The sequence below is a fragment of the Symphalangus syndactylus genome, chromosome 16, assembly GCF_028878055.3.
Source record: "Symphalangus syndactylus isolate Jambi chromosome 16, NHGRI_mSymSyn1-v2.1_pri, whole genome shotgun sequence".
Lineage (NCBI taxonomy): Eukaryota > Metazoa > Chordata > Mammalia > Primates > Hylobatidae > Symphalangus > Symphalangus syndactylus.
The window spans coordinates 97487632-97503268 of NC_072438.2; the positions used below are offsets into that span (position 1 = coordinate 97487632).

Below are 15637 nucleotides of genomic sequence, written 5' to 3' on the forward strand. Positions count from 1 at the left end.
TTGCACTCCAGGCTGGATGATAAGAGGAAAACTCTGTCACACACACACACACACACACACACACACACACACACACTCGCACACAGAATGGCGATTCCGGAGAGCTGAGAAACACGCAAGCTGAACCCTAAGTTTGGCTGCATGTCTGCCTCAAGGGAGTTTTCAGACCACAATACAGGTAGGGGGCACCAAGGAGAGGCCTGATAGTCTCCCTGTGTTGAGCAGATGAACCTGAAAATCCAGGAAAACCAAGATTGCTGTAGTTCTCCTGATAGTCCTGGAGAAAAGGGTTAAGTTAAATGAAATTAAATTTGGCTTAAAGCCTTTGTATCTTGAGTGCATCCCTAGAGAACTACAGCCTAACCTAAAACTATGTTTTTATAACTAGTAGCTGAGTTTCAGCCAATCACAGCCTGCCAAGTGATTACACTAGGCCCAAATTGGGCACATGCCAAGTTGTAACTCATGAAGCATTTCTGTATGTCACTACCTTTTTTTCAGTCTGTAAATACTGCCGGCCCATGTTGCTGGGTGGAGCTCTCTGAACTACTCCTGGATATGAATGCTGCCTGATGCATGACTTGTTCTTTGCTCAAATAAACCCTGTCAAATTTAATTTATCTAAAGTTATTCTTTTAAAATTTTGGCATCAGAAGTCACATCCAAAGTAAATCTCCCTTGACCCCCAGGAACAGTAGGTGACCGATGGAAGATACCTACTGGGCCCATTCATCTCTTGCGGCAGTTGGAGTCGAGGGTTAGTTCTCTCTCTGATCCTAGATCCACAAACTTACATGTTTAGCGCTCTGAGTTTATTTGAGTATCTTTTATCAGTACTTGATTTGGAAGTTGTGATAGTAATAAGACTGAGTCCTGTAAGGAAGTCTCTGGTGTTTGACTGGGTCACGCAGGCACTGGACTAGGTTAAGTAGGTAGTCAACGTTACTAGAAGACAGGGAATCATGGATTCATTTGGATCTTAGGAGTATGGAACTCTTGCCAGTTTTATGTAGAAGAACTATGGACCCAGAACTTGTTTTTTTCTGGAGAAATGGGTGAATCTTAGTAAAAGTAACTCAAAGTTACAGTGATTACAGTGGATACACTTTTTATAAAAGGCAAACAGGTGCATGTCTTTACAGCTGTGGGGACCAAGAAGACTTCCATATGCAAACCCAAACAGAGAGATCCCAAAATAAAGACCCCTGTGCTCTGAGATGTCTGCCTTAATTGTAAACAGCCAAACCAAGAAGAAATTGTCCATTTTACACCAGTCAACTGATGGGTCTACTTTGTTTAGCTTGGATTATCTCCACTAGAGGTAGCCCCCAGTGGCTTCATTCCTTCCTGGGAAAATAATCAGCAATTCTCTCAGAGAAAAAAAGAAAAAAAGAATATTACTGTCGTGAAGGTTTCAAATCAAGTCTGAAAGGTCACTGTGACCAAGCCTGTCCAATTGACATTTGAACCACTTTCCAAAAAAATAGTTGTAAGAGTTAGTCCTCTGTGCTTTTCTGTTTGATCCTACATCCCGCCTGGGAAACTGTCAGCTGAGATCTCCTTTCTGAAGACCTGGCTGACTTTACATTCCGCCAGCTCTACCCGTCCCTTTTATGTTGTCATGGTCCTTGATATTCCCCAAAACTCCACTGGAAAAAAATGAATTCAAATATTGTTTAGTAAATTAGTGAGCTTTGTATTATTGTACCTGGAACGTGGCTAAAGTTTCACAATGGCAGCTACAAGATCTGTTGCTGTCTATATAGCTATATATGTCTGTATGTATGATATATATATGTGTAATAATTTGCTATCTTTTTATGATATTGCCAAAATTAAATTTTATAAAAGCTCTGTTTAATTGGCTTAATAAGAATAGATGCTTATATTAATTATTTTCTCAGAACAATAAGAAATAACCATAAATCTTTTCAAGCTTATGTGGATTAGGTAATCTTTGGCAAATTAGAATATTGTTGATTTGATTAAAACAGTTGTATCTTCAGAGTTTTCAGGATTAAATATAATTCAGACATACAACCTTTCTTACCTATGTTTGCTGGTAAAATAAGCTTGTTTTATCTCTATAGTTAATAACTTGAGATGATGGCTAACTTTTTTTTAATTATTATACTTCAAGTTTTAGGGTACATGTGCACAACGTGCAGGTTTGTTACATATGTATACATGTGCCATGTTGGTGTGCTGCACCCATTAACTCATCAATTAGCATTAGGTGTATCTCCTAATGCTATCCCTACCCACTCCCCCCACCCCACAGCAGTCCCCGGTATGTGATTTTCCCCTTCCTGTGTCCATGTGTTCTCATTGTTCAATTCCCACCTGTGAGTGAGAACATGCGGTGTTTGGTTTTTTGTCCTTACAATAGTTTGCTGAGAATGATGGTTTCCAGCTTCATCCATGTCCCTAAAAAGGACATGAACTCATCATTTTTATGGCTGCATAGTATTCCATGGTGTACATGTGCCACATTTTCTTAATCCAGTCTATCATTGTTGGACATTTGGGTTGGTACCAAGTCTTTGCTATTGTGAATAGTGCCACAATAAACATACATGTGCATGTGTCTTTATAGCAGCATGATTTATAATCCTTTGGGTATATACCCAGTAATGGGATGGCTGGGTCAAATGGTATTTCTAGTTCTAGATCCCTGAGGAATCGCCGCACTGACTTCCACAATGGTTGAACTAGTTTACAGTCCCACCAACAGTGTAAAAGTGTTCCTGTTTCTCCACATCCTCTCCAGCACCTGTTGTTTCCTGACTTTTTAATGATCACCATTCTAACTGGTGTGAGATTGTATCTCATTGTGGTTTTGATTTGCATTTCTCTGATGGCCAGTGATGATGAGCATTTTTTCATGTGTTCTTTGGCTGCATAAATGTCTTCTTTTGAGAAGCGTCTGTTCATATCCTTCGGCCACTTGTTGATGGGGTTGTTTGATTTTTTCTTGTAAATTTGTTTGAGTTCATTGTAGATTCTGGATATTAGCCCTTTGTCAGAGGAGTAGGTTGCAAAAATTTTCTCCCATTCTGTAAGTTGCCTGTACACTCTGATGGTGGTTTCTTTTGCTGTGCAGAAGCTCTTTAGTTTAGTTGGATCCCATTTGTCAATTTTGTTTTTTGTTGCCATTGCTTTTGGTGTTTTAGACATGAAGTCCTTGCCCATGCCTATGTCCTGAATGGTATTGCCTAGGCTTTCTTCTAGGGTTTTTATGGTTTTAGGTCTAACATGTAAGGCTTTAATCCATCTCGAATTAATTTTTGTATAAGGTGTAAGGAAGGGATCCAGTTTCAGCTTTCTACATATGGCTCGCCAGTTTCCCCAGCACCATTTATTAAATAGGGAATCCTTTCCCCATTTCTTGTTTTTGTCAGCTTTGTCAAAGATCAGATAGTTGTAGATATGTGGCATTATTTTTGAGGGCTCTGTTCTGTTCCATTGGTCTATATCTCTGTTTTGGTACCAGTACCATGCTGTTTTGGTTACTGTAGCCTTGTAGTATAGTTTGAAGTCAGGCAGTGTGATGCCTCCAGCTTTGTTCTTTTGGCTTAGGATTGACTTGGCAATGCGGGCTCTTTTTTGGTTCCATATGAACTTTAAAGTAGTTTTTTCCAATTCTGTGAAGAAAGTCATTGGTAGCTTGATGGGGATGGCATTGAATCTATAAATTACCTTGGGCAGTATGGCCATTTTCACGATATTGATTGGTTATAAATTTTTCTACAAATTAAGCATCAATGTAAAAAATACAGACTGCGCAAGGTGACACATGCCTGTAATCCCAGCACTTTTGGAGGCTGAGTCAGGTGGATCTCTTGAAGTCGAGTCTGAGACCAACCTGGCCAACATGGTGAAATCCTGTCTCTACTAAAAATACAAAAATTAGTTGGGTGTGGTGGTGCACGTCTGTAATTCCAGCTACTTGGGAGGCTGAGGCACAAGAATCACTCGAGCCCAGGAGGCAGAAGTTGCAGTGAGCCAAGATCATGCCACTGAACTCCAGCCTGTACAACAGGGTGAGACTCTGTCTCAAAAATAATAAGTAAATAAATAAATAAAGTACAATAATGCAGAGCTAGAATTTGGTCCTCTGTGTTAAAAGAACAAAGTTTTCTTTAGTATTGGTTTTTTCTTAATAGGAAATTGTGAAAGGTTTTTCTTTATTTTTTAGATAATTGGCCAAAGAAAAAAAGATTTATGTTTTACCAATATAATTTCCTGTGCTTCATCTTGTCTTTAGTAGATTAATGATACTTTAAGAGAACTGAGACATCCCTGTTAAAAAAGTTACAATTTTTCTACAACTGTGTAACTTTTCTTGTTTGAAGTCATTAAATTACCACTTGGGTGAAACGAATGACTGTTGTTCACAGTGGCTGGTGATTCTATTCTGTTGAAGTGTTTACATCCTTGATATTTTTGAACAAACTTCCTCAAGTCAAATTATAAATTAAGTCTTTTTTTTTTTTTTTTTTAGATGGAGTCTTGCCCTGTCGCCCAGGCTGGAGTGCAGTAGCGTGATCTCGGCTCACTGCAAGCTCCTCCTCCTGGGTTACGCCATTCTCCTGCCTCAGCCTTCCAAGTAGCTGGGACCACAGGCGCCTGCCACCATGCCTGGCTAATTTTTTGTATTTTTAGTAGAGACGGGGTTTTACCATGTTCGCCAGGATGGTCTCGATCTCCTGACCTCGTGATCTGCCCGCCTCGGCCCCCCAAAGTGCTGGGATTACAGACGTGAGCCACTGCGCCCGGCCATAAATTAAGTCTTTTTCTTAATCCTGGATTAATTTGGAGATTTTCCAGATGGGCCCTTGAAACATCTCCAAATGATATATCTTCTTATAAAAAAAGATATTTTAAGCTAATTGAGCTTATTTTATATATCAAATTATGTGAGAAGCATTGTCAAATAATAAGTACTGTTAAACTTTTACTGAGTTATATTTGCATGGAGGTATTATTAGTATGTGTTTCAAAATTTATATGAAATTCTTAGAAATCCAATCATACTACTAGACTTGGGTAAGAATTTTCAGAACTCTAACAGAAAAACTGGTTTCATAAAACTGCTAACCTAACACCAAGCAAGACAAGAATTAATTGATCACCGAGGAAATGTTTTGACAGATTTTCATGCTAACTCAGCCAATACTGAAATCATTAAGATGTGCAATTTGAATGAACTTCATAAGATTGATCCAAGTAAATTACCTATGATAATCTATTTAATAAACACCGCTAGGCACCTGAATTGGAGAAACAAAGCTAGTGTTTAAGGGGATTTTAATTCAATGTAAAGTGTGGGCTCGTGGAAAGCCTGGATGGTAGCCTGGTTATTCGAGTTCTTTACACTTAGGACTCCAGCCTGGGCAACTCCATCTCAAAAAAAAAAAATGCTCCTTCTCTGTCATGGCATAAATGTAACACTTCCATTATTAAATGCTCTGCATTCTGACTCCTTTTGGAGTAGATAAAATAATATGAATAATAAAAATATGTTTTTGTGACTATTCTAAAATTGTGAAAGTTGTTTATAATCAATCTTTGGTTTGTCAAGTCCATAATTCTAGTAAGGCAACAAAATCCTCAGGTGACACGTTTCCATCATCTGCTGGACTGTTTGAACAAATACAAATGGATTCATTCAGTTGCCTTCTTCTGTGTATGTTTTTGGTAGTATAGAAACTTCCCTATGCAGAAAAAACAGTTTTAAAATGGTAGCTAAAAGATCGTTGGAACAAAAAATGTGTTTCCTTTATGGGATATTCCTGGAGAAATCTCCAGCATTAGAGATAATTGTTTCAGTGGAGAAGGTATAAAATAGTCAAATAAGGTATTACAAACACTATGTCATCATGCAAAGCTAGCATAATTGCATTACCTTGGTCAAAGTTATTCCTGATTGATGGTAATCCGATTCATTGCCACTGGAAAGCATAAATTGACCCCAATAAAATAGTGACTGGGGTACCTATTCTTCTAATAATAAAAGCTCATGTACCTCATGCCCTTATAAACTGACATGAACCAGTATTTCAAAGCTTTCATACACTAGGCCAAGTATATTTTCTCCAGGTAAAAGAAGCTCTTCATGACCCATGAACAGATGACAGGCAGACCTTTCACAATCTAGAACTTGCAGATTGGGTCTCTTGGAAACAACACCAGAGAAAGACCGCCATTGAACTCTCTTGAAAGGAACTATGCCAAGTTCTACCCTGCAGCAAAACTTCTGAGACTCCTGTCTTGTATCCACATCTCTTAACTCAAAGAGCCCCTCTAGACTCTTGGGACCATACACACATTGGAGACATCAAGGTGAAACTGACCAGAGAGGCTTCTCCTCAGAAGAAAACATCCTGGAAGTGCACAACTATCCCAAGATCACAGACCAAGGGTCTGTCTACAGTCACTGTGAAATTTTTCTCTTTGCCTACTGTTTATCGTCTGTCTATACATGGAAAGATAATGTGAAAATTAAGATTTTATCATTGATAGCTTCCACAGAGAACTTAACTGAATGAATGTTGGATATGTCATGCTAAACCTAGATCCTTCCATGATCTTAGGTACCTTTGGTTCACTGTGTAATATATTTTGTTGATATTCCGAGTGTGATATTTGATGCTTTCTATAGTGTCAGACTTTTAGATTTACATATTCAGATTCTTTATTTAAATCTAACAGTAGGTAAACACTATACTGAGGGCTTTGCTGTTAAATTAGGCCAGAAATCAAATACCAAAAAAAAAAGAAAGATAATTCAACAGTTCATACACAAATTTGTAACTCCAACCTTTTAATTATTGGTAGCCACCAACCATGCAATAATTCAATAATGGTGCCTTAGATAAGTATTACTAGTGCTTTCTTACTGGTGCCTACTAATGCACAAGTTATCCCCATAGGGAACTGTCTGTTAGAACTGTCTGTTATGTCCCTTCAGAATATAATTTTATTTGTGGAGGATTTAATAGTATAATAATCATTTAACCATTCACACATTCCATGCCTCAGTAAGTGGAAAATAAGGATCCAATATAGATTAGGAATTCTAATGGTATTACTCTCACTCCACAATCAACTAGACACTGAATATTGGCCTGCATTTCTTAACTTGCGTTATAGAATAAAAAGTAATTTGAAGGAATTGAAATTCCTTCAAATGGACATCTTTTCATAGAATGCTCCTTCTCGGGCCGGGCATGGTGGCTCACACCTGTAATCCCAGAGCTTTGGGAGGCCGAGGCGGGTGGATCATGAGGTCAGGAGTTTGAGACCAGCTTGGCCAACATGGTGAAACCCTGTCTCTACTAAAAATACAAAAAAATTAGCCAGGCGTGGTGGCAGGTGCCTGTAATCCCAGCTACTTGGGAGGCTGAGGCAGGAGAATTGCTTGAACACGGGAAGGGGAGGTTGCAGTGAGCCGAGACTGTGCCACTGCACTCCAGCCTGGGCAACAGAGTGACACTCCACCTAAAAAAAAGAAAGAAGGAAAAGTGCCTTCTCTGCCTTGGCATAAATGTAAGTGAGGTTATAGTTAGAAATCTGTCTCAAACATTAGCTACTACATCTGACTTAACTGCAAAGGTTACAGTTGTCCAGAAAACTTCTTTAAATTATCCTGCTAATACTGTTTTGGATAAAATAATTTCTTTGGACTATCTTTCAGCTAAACATATGGCAGTGTATACAAATACACCTGGATAAATACATCTGGTATGGTAAAAACTCAATTGCAAGAAATCAACAAACATACAACTTGGTATAAACAAATAGGTTACTTTCCTGGGTACTTGTGATATTTTTTGTTTGTATTGGTATTATTTATGGTAGCTACTGTTAAGGAGTCATGCTTCAGTCTTTTCAAATCATCTTCCTGGAAGCCATTATGATAGTCTCCCTGGCACACCACGTTCCCTCAATAGTCCTAAGTGATTGTACAGAGACATCTGTTATGCATCAAATTGTTTTACCACAGTTAGAATAATGAAAATACAAAGAGAATTAAAAGAATCATCCAACTGGCTTGACATCATGAATTGTGAATTCCATACTAAGTCCAAACAAGTCAATTACCATGGTAACAGGGCATGGCTTCAATGCCGAAGGTTTTGGTGAATCTTTCAGAATTAAAAGGCTGACCAAAAGGCACGAATTCTTCAATTAAATCTGGCCTAAATTTGCTCAAGTATCTTGATTCTACACTTAGCAAGCTACAACCTAACTTAAGAAATAAACTACAACCTAAGAGTATATTATTGTAGCAAATGTTTGAGTCCCAGCCAATCATGGCAGCTGGGTTTTGGTGAATGACAGGATGCCCACTTATGAGAGCATGTTCATGTAAGGCAAATGCCTCATCACACCATGCTCAAATAAGGCAGATGTAGAGCTGTATTCAATCAAGCTGTTCTGTCTGCCACTTCCTTTTTTTCTGTCTGTAAATACTGCCTGCCCACGTTGCCAGGTGGAGCTCTCTGTACCTCTCCTGGTTCTGAGTGCTCTTCAACTCATGAATCATTCTTTGCTAGAATAAACTCTGCTAAATTTAACTTCTCTAGAGGGTTTGATTTGTTTATTTGTTTATTTTTTCAAACAAACAGAAGAGAACTTCCAGAAAGATAATTTTGGTGATCTGCAAACGATACACTCAGTGATCAGCTGGTTACTTACCAGTGCGTGTGTGTGAAGAGACTACATGGGAATGGGGGAAAAACTATGAAAGAGTTATAGGTAATGCTGCACACTCAAAAATAGTGCCTTAGTGCTGTTTTCTGCAGACAGCCTGTAAAATCTCATTATGTAAATATGTGAGATAGAATAATCAGAAAAATGTTGTCATTGTAGTGAAACCAAAACCACTCCTGACTCAATACTGCTCTTGAACATCCCCAAAAATCTTAAAAGCACGATCGGAACAGAACAAATGATTATAAAAAACTTAGGTACATATCAGATACAAGAAAATGTAAAATACATACACACACACACGCACATATATATGTACATTTATATGGATACAAAAATATTCAGCACATTCAGAGGCAAAATAGATGTTTATGCTATCAGTATGCAAAGAAGCAGGAAAATATAACCCAAAATAAGAAGATGATTCAGTTAATTAAAACCAACCCAGAACTGACAAAGCTATCAGAATTATTAGACATTTCTAAGGTTATTATAGATTTCTATTTGTAGCCACAAAACAAGAGTTTGGAAGCTGTCACTTCAGTCCTTACACCAACAGAGAAGTTGAACAAACTAAAATTCACCTAATTTTTTTGTGCTTACCATGAAACTGAGGTTTCAGGGAAAACGATCGCCATGACATCTGAAGGCACAGATGACTCCAGAGTCACAGCTCATATTTCCTTACCTGCAGCGGAAGATGCTGGAGCTATAAACTGGAAGGAAAAGTTAGTAGTTCTGAAAAATTGCTGGAGGACGAGTATGGACTGCAGTTTGGGGAGGAGAGACATATTCATGGAAATTACCTCCGGGGACTCTACCAGGTTCTCATGATGAAGATCTGAAAAATATCCTCCCATAACTATGGCAGAGAGAAGAGAGGAGTAATTGTGAAATAATTAAAAAAGGCCTTTTTTTTTTTTTTTTCAGGGGGAAAGAACTCAGCAGAGCTTATCCGATCTGAGAGAAGAATATTTCAAAAGAAAGGTGAGTATATGTATTAATTTTAAATGAAGCAGACTTCACATCATGGAAAGTTGCCAGGAATAAAGAGTGCTGTTATTTAATGATAAAAGGACACATTTTCCAAAAAGACGTAGGGATCTTTAACATGAAGATCTAACAATAGTGTTAAAATATGTGAGACAAAAACAGATTGTACTGAGCAGATAGACAAATTTGCTTTTATAGTTGAAGACTTCAGTTTATCTTTTAGTAATTGATAGACCAACCAGGCCAAAAAAAGTCAATAAGGTTATAGTTGACTTGAGCAGCACTATCAATCAACTTGATGTAATTAACGTTTATAGAATACTGCACCCAACAACAGGAGAATAGCTATTCTTCTCATACTCTCATGAGACTCTCACCAAAAGAGACAATATTTTGTTCCTAAACTATACTTTAAGAAATTCAAGAAAATAGAAGCCATACAAATTATCTTCTCAGAACACAATAGGATTAATCTATAAGTCAATAATAAAAATATCTGGAAAATTATTAAATATTTGAACATTGAACAGTGTACTTCTAAATAATATGTGAATTACAGAATTATTTATCTCAAAATAAATTTAAAAATAGATAACACTAAACAAATATGTAAAACAAACTTATGAATGTCTGTAGAATATAGTAAAAGTAATGATTAGTAAGAAATATATAGCATTAAGTGCATATATTCAAAAATATTAAAGATGTGAAATCAATTTTTGCGCAACTAGAGAAAAAAGACCAAGTTAAACATAAAACAAGGAGAATAAAATAAATAATAAAAGTTAGGGGAAAAGGCTGGTCGGAGTGGCTCACGCTTGTAATCCCAGCACTTTGGGAGGCCAAGGCGGGCAGATCACGAGGTCAGGAGATCGAGACCATGGTGAAACCCCGTCTCTACTAAAAATACAAATAATTAGCCGGGCGTGGTGGTGGGCGCCTGTAGTCCCAGCTACTCGAGAGGCTGAGGCAGGAGAATGGCATGAACCCGGGAGGCGGAGCTTGCAGTGAGGCGAGATTGCGCCACTGCACTCCAGCCTGGGCGACAGAGCGAGACTCCATCTCAAAAAAAAAAGGGGGGGGGATCATTGAAATGGAAAACAATTTAAAAATCAACAAAACTAACACTGTATTCTTTGAAAAGATCTGAAAATTTCTAATCCTAAATCCAAGCCAGTCCAGCCACAAACAAAATAGAGAAGACAAAATTTATAAAACCATAAATAAAAGAAAAAAAGAGTAGTCATCACTTTCTACCCCATGTATATTAAAAGGATAATAAGAAATTCTGCATAACTAAGTATCCACACAACAATTCCTTGAAAGATACAAACTACTAAAATTCACACAAGGAGAAATAAGTAACTGAATAGGTCTATATCTATTTAAGTAATCGAATAAATAATAACATTCCAAAAAAGAAGTCATCAAGCCCTGTTTTGGGGGCACAAAAAACTCCCAGAAAATATGAATAAATCAAATACAATAGTGAATTAAGAAGTATATACCACCACCAAGTGGGATTTATTCATTTATACAAGGATGGTTCAAAATTTGAAAATCAATCACTGCTGCATCAACAAACTGAAGAAGTATCAAGTAATTTTATTAATTGATATATAAAAATTATTCAAAACAACATTCATGATAAAACTCTCAGGACACTAGGAATAGAGAGAAATTTTCTTACTTTAAAAATAATCACAAAAAACCTATAATTAACATAATAATTAAGGTTGGGAAACAAAATATTTTCCCCTTAAGATGTGGAACAATGCAAGAAGGACTTTTCTCACCAGCCCTGTTCATATATATATAATGTATATATATTACATTATATATATACATGAGAGCCTCACCAAAAGAGACCATATTTTGATAATGTAATATATATATTACATTATATATATACATTATATATTTTATATATAATACACATATATATCATATATGTAATGTGTGTGTGTGTGTGTATATATATGTAAACAAAATAGCCCAGACATAGTCATAAACACAGTAAACTAATTTTTATCAAAAGAGAAAAGGCAATATCAGAGAACAAGAGAAGTCTTTTCATCACATGGTGCTGGAACAGGTGGATGTGCGTGTTTTTTTTTTTTAAAGATGCATATCAACACAGACATTACACCTTTCACAAAAATCAACTCAAAATTGATCCTAGGTCTACATATAAAATGTAAAACTGTAAAATTTCCTTAACAAAAAAATCTTAGGAAAAAATCATTGTGACTTTGGTTAATGAGATTTTGGATTCAATACAAAAAGCATGGTCTATGAAAGAAAACATTGACAAATTATACTTTATTAAAATTAAATTTTCTGTTAGGCAAAAGACACTGTTAAGATAATAATGCAACAAGCTAAATGTTAAAATATTTGTAAAAACAGATTTCTGATTTATATTCAAAATAATTAAACCTCAAAACTCAAAATATAAGACAAAAAATAAATGATGAGCAAAATATTTGCAAAGGTACCTCATTAGAGAAGCTATACAGATGGAAAATACACATATGAAAACATGGTAACATCATTTGTCATAAGACATTACATATCAAAATAGTAGAAGTACCACTGCATGCCCATTAGAATGGCAAGCAAATGAAACAAAACAAAACGAAGACAATGCCAATAGTGAAGAATGTAAAACACCAGGATCTCTAATTCACCGCTTGTGGGAGGGCAAAATGGCTATTTTGAGAGATACTTTGGAAGTTTCTTACAAACGTAGACCTAATATTTGCATATGGTCCAGCAATTTCCCTCCTAGATATGTACTGAACTGATTTGAAATATATGCCAACACACTAAACTCAGTGTGAATGTTTATAACATCTTCATTCATAATCAGTGACAGCTGGAATCAACCAAGATGACTTTCCACATGTTCATGGATAAAGGAACTGTGATCTACCCTTATAGTGAAATATAACCCAACAAAGAAAAAAAAACAAATTATCAAACCTTAAAAATACATGAAAGAATCTTAAATATGGCATCTCAATTAAAAATTAAAAAGCTATGCAATATATAATTCTAACTATGACATTCTGGAAAAGGCAAAAATGTAGAGATAGTAAAAAAATCAATTGTTTTTTACTGGAAGAAGGAACTGGGAAGGGTGTAAATAGGTAGATTATGAGGGACTTTTTTAGGCAGTAAAACTATTTTGTTTGATACTGTAACAGTGGATATGTGATACAATATATATGTCAAAACTCATAGTTCTTTATAGCACCAAGAGTAACCTTAATGTATGTAGATTGGTAAAAATAAATCATTTAGGCGGTCAGGAGATCCCAGAGTAGAATGCAGAATGTGACAAAAGACTGATGTCTGACAAATGTTTGAAATATCTTTACTGAAGGAGGTCAGGAAAAATGGTGCTGACTTAAATAATTTGAAAACTAGTAGAATTTGAAAGACTACAGGCAAAAGAAACTACATAACCTCTTTGGTTGATACCGTTTTCTGCAAGATTGTGAGCTAGTTTTATACTGATAACACACGCGCGTGCACACACACACACACACACAGAGAATTGAACAATTAAGTGGATGATGGATGCTAAGTGCCCAGATTTTCACTGTTGGAGTTGGAGGTTACAGATGAGCAAGGGAGATGGTAAGAATGATCCATGTGGTAATGGATTAGAGCTGGGGACATCAGTACAAATTCATGTCTAGCTTAATATAGATATAGCTGACTATATATATATATATATATATATACTATTATCAATGTTCATAGATATTTGGATATACATAGGTTAGTATATACACATACATTCTCTTGCTTTGTTACATCAGAGGGTGTAGAAACAAAGGCACCCCTGAAGCAATGGGCACACTCAGTAACCAGATTATGGTTCTAAGTACGTTTATTCTCAAATAAACAGCCAGTGCTGATTTTAGTAATTGCCAATTCTAGGACTGTAGAAGAAAATATAAAAGTTGAATGCATTGGCTTACTATGAGTGTTATAAGAAATCACCACCAATGCAATGGCTTCATATAGCACAATGAATATATTCTTACAGTTCTGGAGTCAGACGTCGGAAGTGGGTCTCGTTGGGCTAAAGTCACGGTGTTGGCAGGGCTGGCTCCTTCTGAATGCTGTAGGGGACAATCTTATTCTTGCCTCTTCCAGCTTCTTGAGATTGCTGGAATTTTTTAATTGTGGCTGCATCACCTCAACCTCTACTCCCATGGTCACACTGCCTTCTTTTCTTCTGTAGTCAAACCTCCCTCTGCCTCCTCCTACAAGGAACATTTGTGATTAATTTCCAGTCTGCTCAAATAATCCAGGATAATCTCTCCATTCTAACTTAATCATACCTGGAATTTTTCTTTTGAGGTAACTTCACTAAGTAATTTTCACTAGTTCCAGTAGTTAGAATGCAGGCATCTTTGAGGAGCCATAAGTTGTCTTACACACACACACACACACACACACACGACCATGGTATGTCATAGGGATACAGCAGCCAGGTGCCAACTGACAGACCTCTTAATGCCCAAATCTGGAACCATTCTTTCGTCCTTATTTCCTTTTCATTTTCCAGCTTTATTAGGGTATAATGGACAAATAAAACTGTATATGTATTAATAATGTAAGTAAAGTATTATTAGATTATACTCCAAAACACAAAATAAATGCTCATGAGACCATACTGATACAGATAATCAAAAAATAAATAAATGGGACAGAGAAGGCTGCCATAAAAAGAATTCCAAATAATTTCTGTATTTACTCTTCTACCCACTCTTCACTGAAGGCTGTGATAGCAACTTTACAGTGGAGAGACCTGACAAGCACTGACTCCACCAGGTGGTCATTATTAATGTCAACAGTGATATATCATCTTGATAGGACATACACCAGATATGATGTGGTGAACATGGGCATTCTACAAAACGCCTGACCATAACACCTCAAAACTGTCAAGATTGTAAAAAGCAAGAAAAACCTGACAAACTGTCATTGTCACGAGCCTATGAAGACATGTGAGTTAAATGTTACAGAATATCTTGGGTGGGATCTTGACACAGAAAAAATATTAATTCAAAGTAGGAAAATCTGAATTAAGCATGGACTCTAGTTAATAAGAATTAATAAAAATGTGCTCATTAATTATTTTAAAATGCATTATCCTAACATAACATAATAATTGGGGAACCTGGGTGTGATATTTGGCAACTTAATATACTGTCTTTGCAATGTTATTTTTTTAAGTTATCAAAATTATATTCAATGGAAGATATAAAAATAGCCTAATTCAAGCTTCTAAAAATCCAAACTATGCTGTGAGAGACAAAAGTGTACTGAATAGAATGAATAACAAATTTAACGTTGCAGAAAAAAATAAATAAACTTGAAGAGCAAGAGAAATATACACTACCAAAACTTAAACACAGAAACAGAAAAAAAGCAAATCTAAAAAAAAAGAATCAGCGAATGTCAACATCAAGTGGCTTGAGCTTGATATATATGTAATTTGCATCTTCAAAACGGAGGAAAGCAATGAGAGACAAAATAAACAATTAAAATAATAATGGCTGCTTTTTAAAAAATTTGATGCGAACTGTAAACCAACAGATACAAGAATCTCTGTGAAGAGCAAGCACAGGAAACATGAGGCAAACAGATCCAAGTCATATCATAATAAATTTGCTATAAACCATTGATAAAGAGGAAATTTTAAAAGCATCAAGTGGGGGCAGGCAAAGAAATGTTACATACAGAGGGGCACAAAGAAAGATGAAAGTAGATTTCTTATCAGAAACAATGGCAGCAAGAAGACAGAGGACCAACACATTTAAAGTGATTAAAAACATTTTTAAAATATTACATAAAAAGTGGAAATAAAGACGTTTTCAAATATACAGTGATATAGTTTGGCTGT

At 36.2% G+C, this 15637-nt stretch overlaps 2 long non-coding RNA genes across 5 annotated transcripts in view; one reads left to right on the forward strand and one right to left on the reverse strand.

Moving 5' to 3' along the window:
• Positions 1-15637, forward strand: part of LOC129464484 (uncharacterized) — a 224324-nt gene that overhangs the window by 97133 nt on the left and 111554 nt on the right. For 3 of the 4 annotated variants that reach the window (XR_010116274.1, XR_010116273.1, XR_008651605.2), the window contains one exon: positions 9649-9705. The exons of the other annotated variant lie outside the window; for it this stretch is intronic. This is a non-coding gene — a long non-coding RNA (uncharacterized lncRNA). The remainder of the gene's footprint in view (positions 1-9648; positions 9706-15637) is intronic. 4 annotated transcript variants of the gene reach the window in all.
• LOC129464485 (uncharacterized) overlaps positions 1-15637 on the reverse strand; it is a 34841-nt gene that overhangs the window by 6535 nt on the left and 12669 nt on the right. The window contains exon 3 of the long non-coding RNA XR_008651609.2: positions 13770-13991. This is a non-coding gene — a long non-coding RNA (uncharacterized lncRNA). The remainder of the gene's footprint in view (positions 1-13769; positions 13992-15637) is intronic.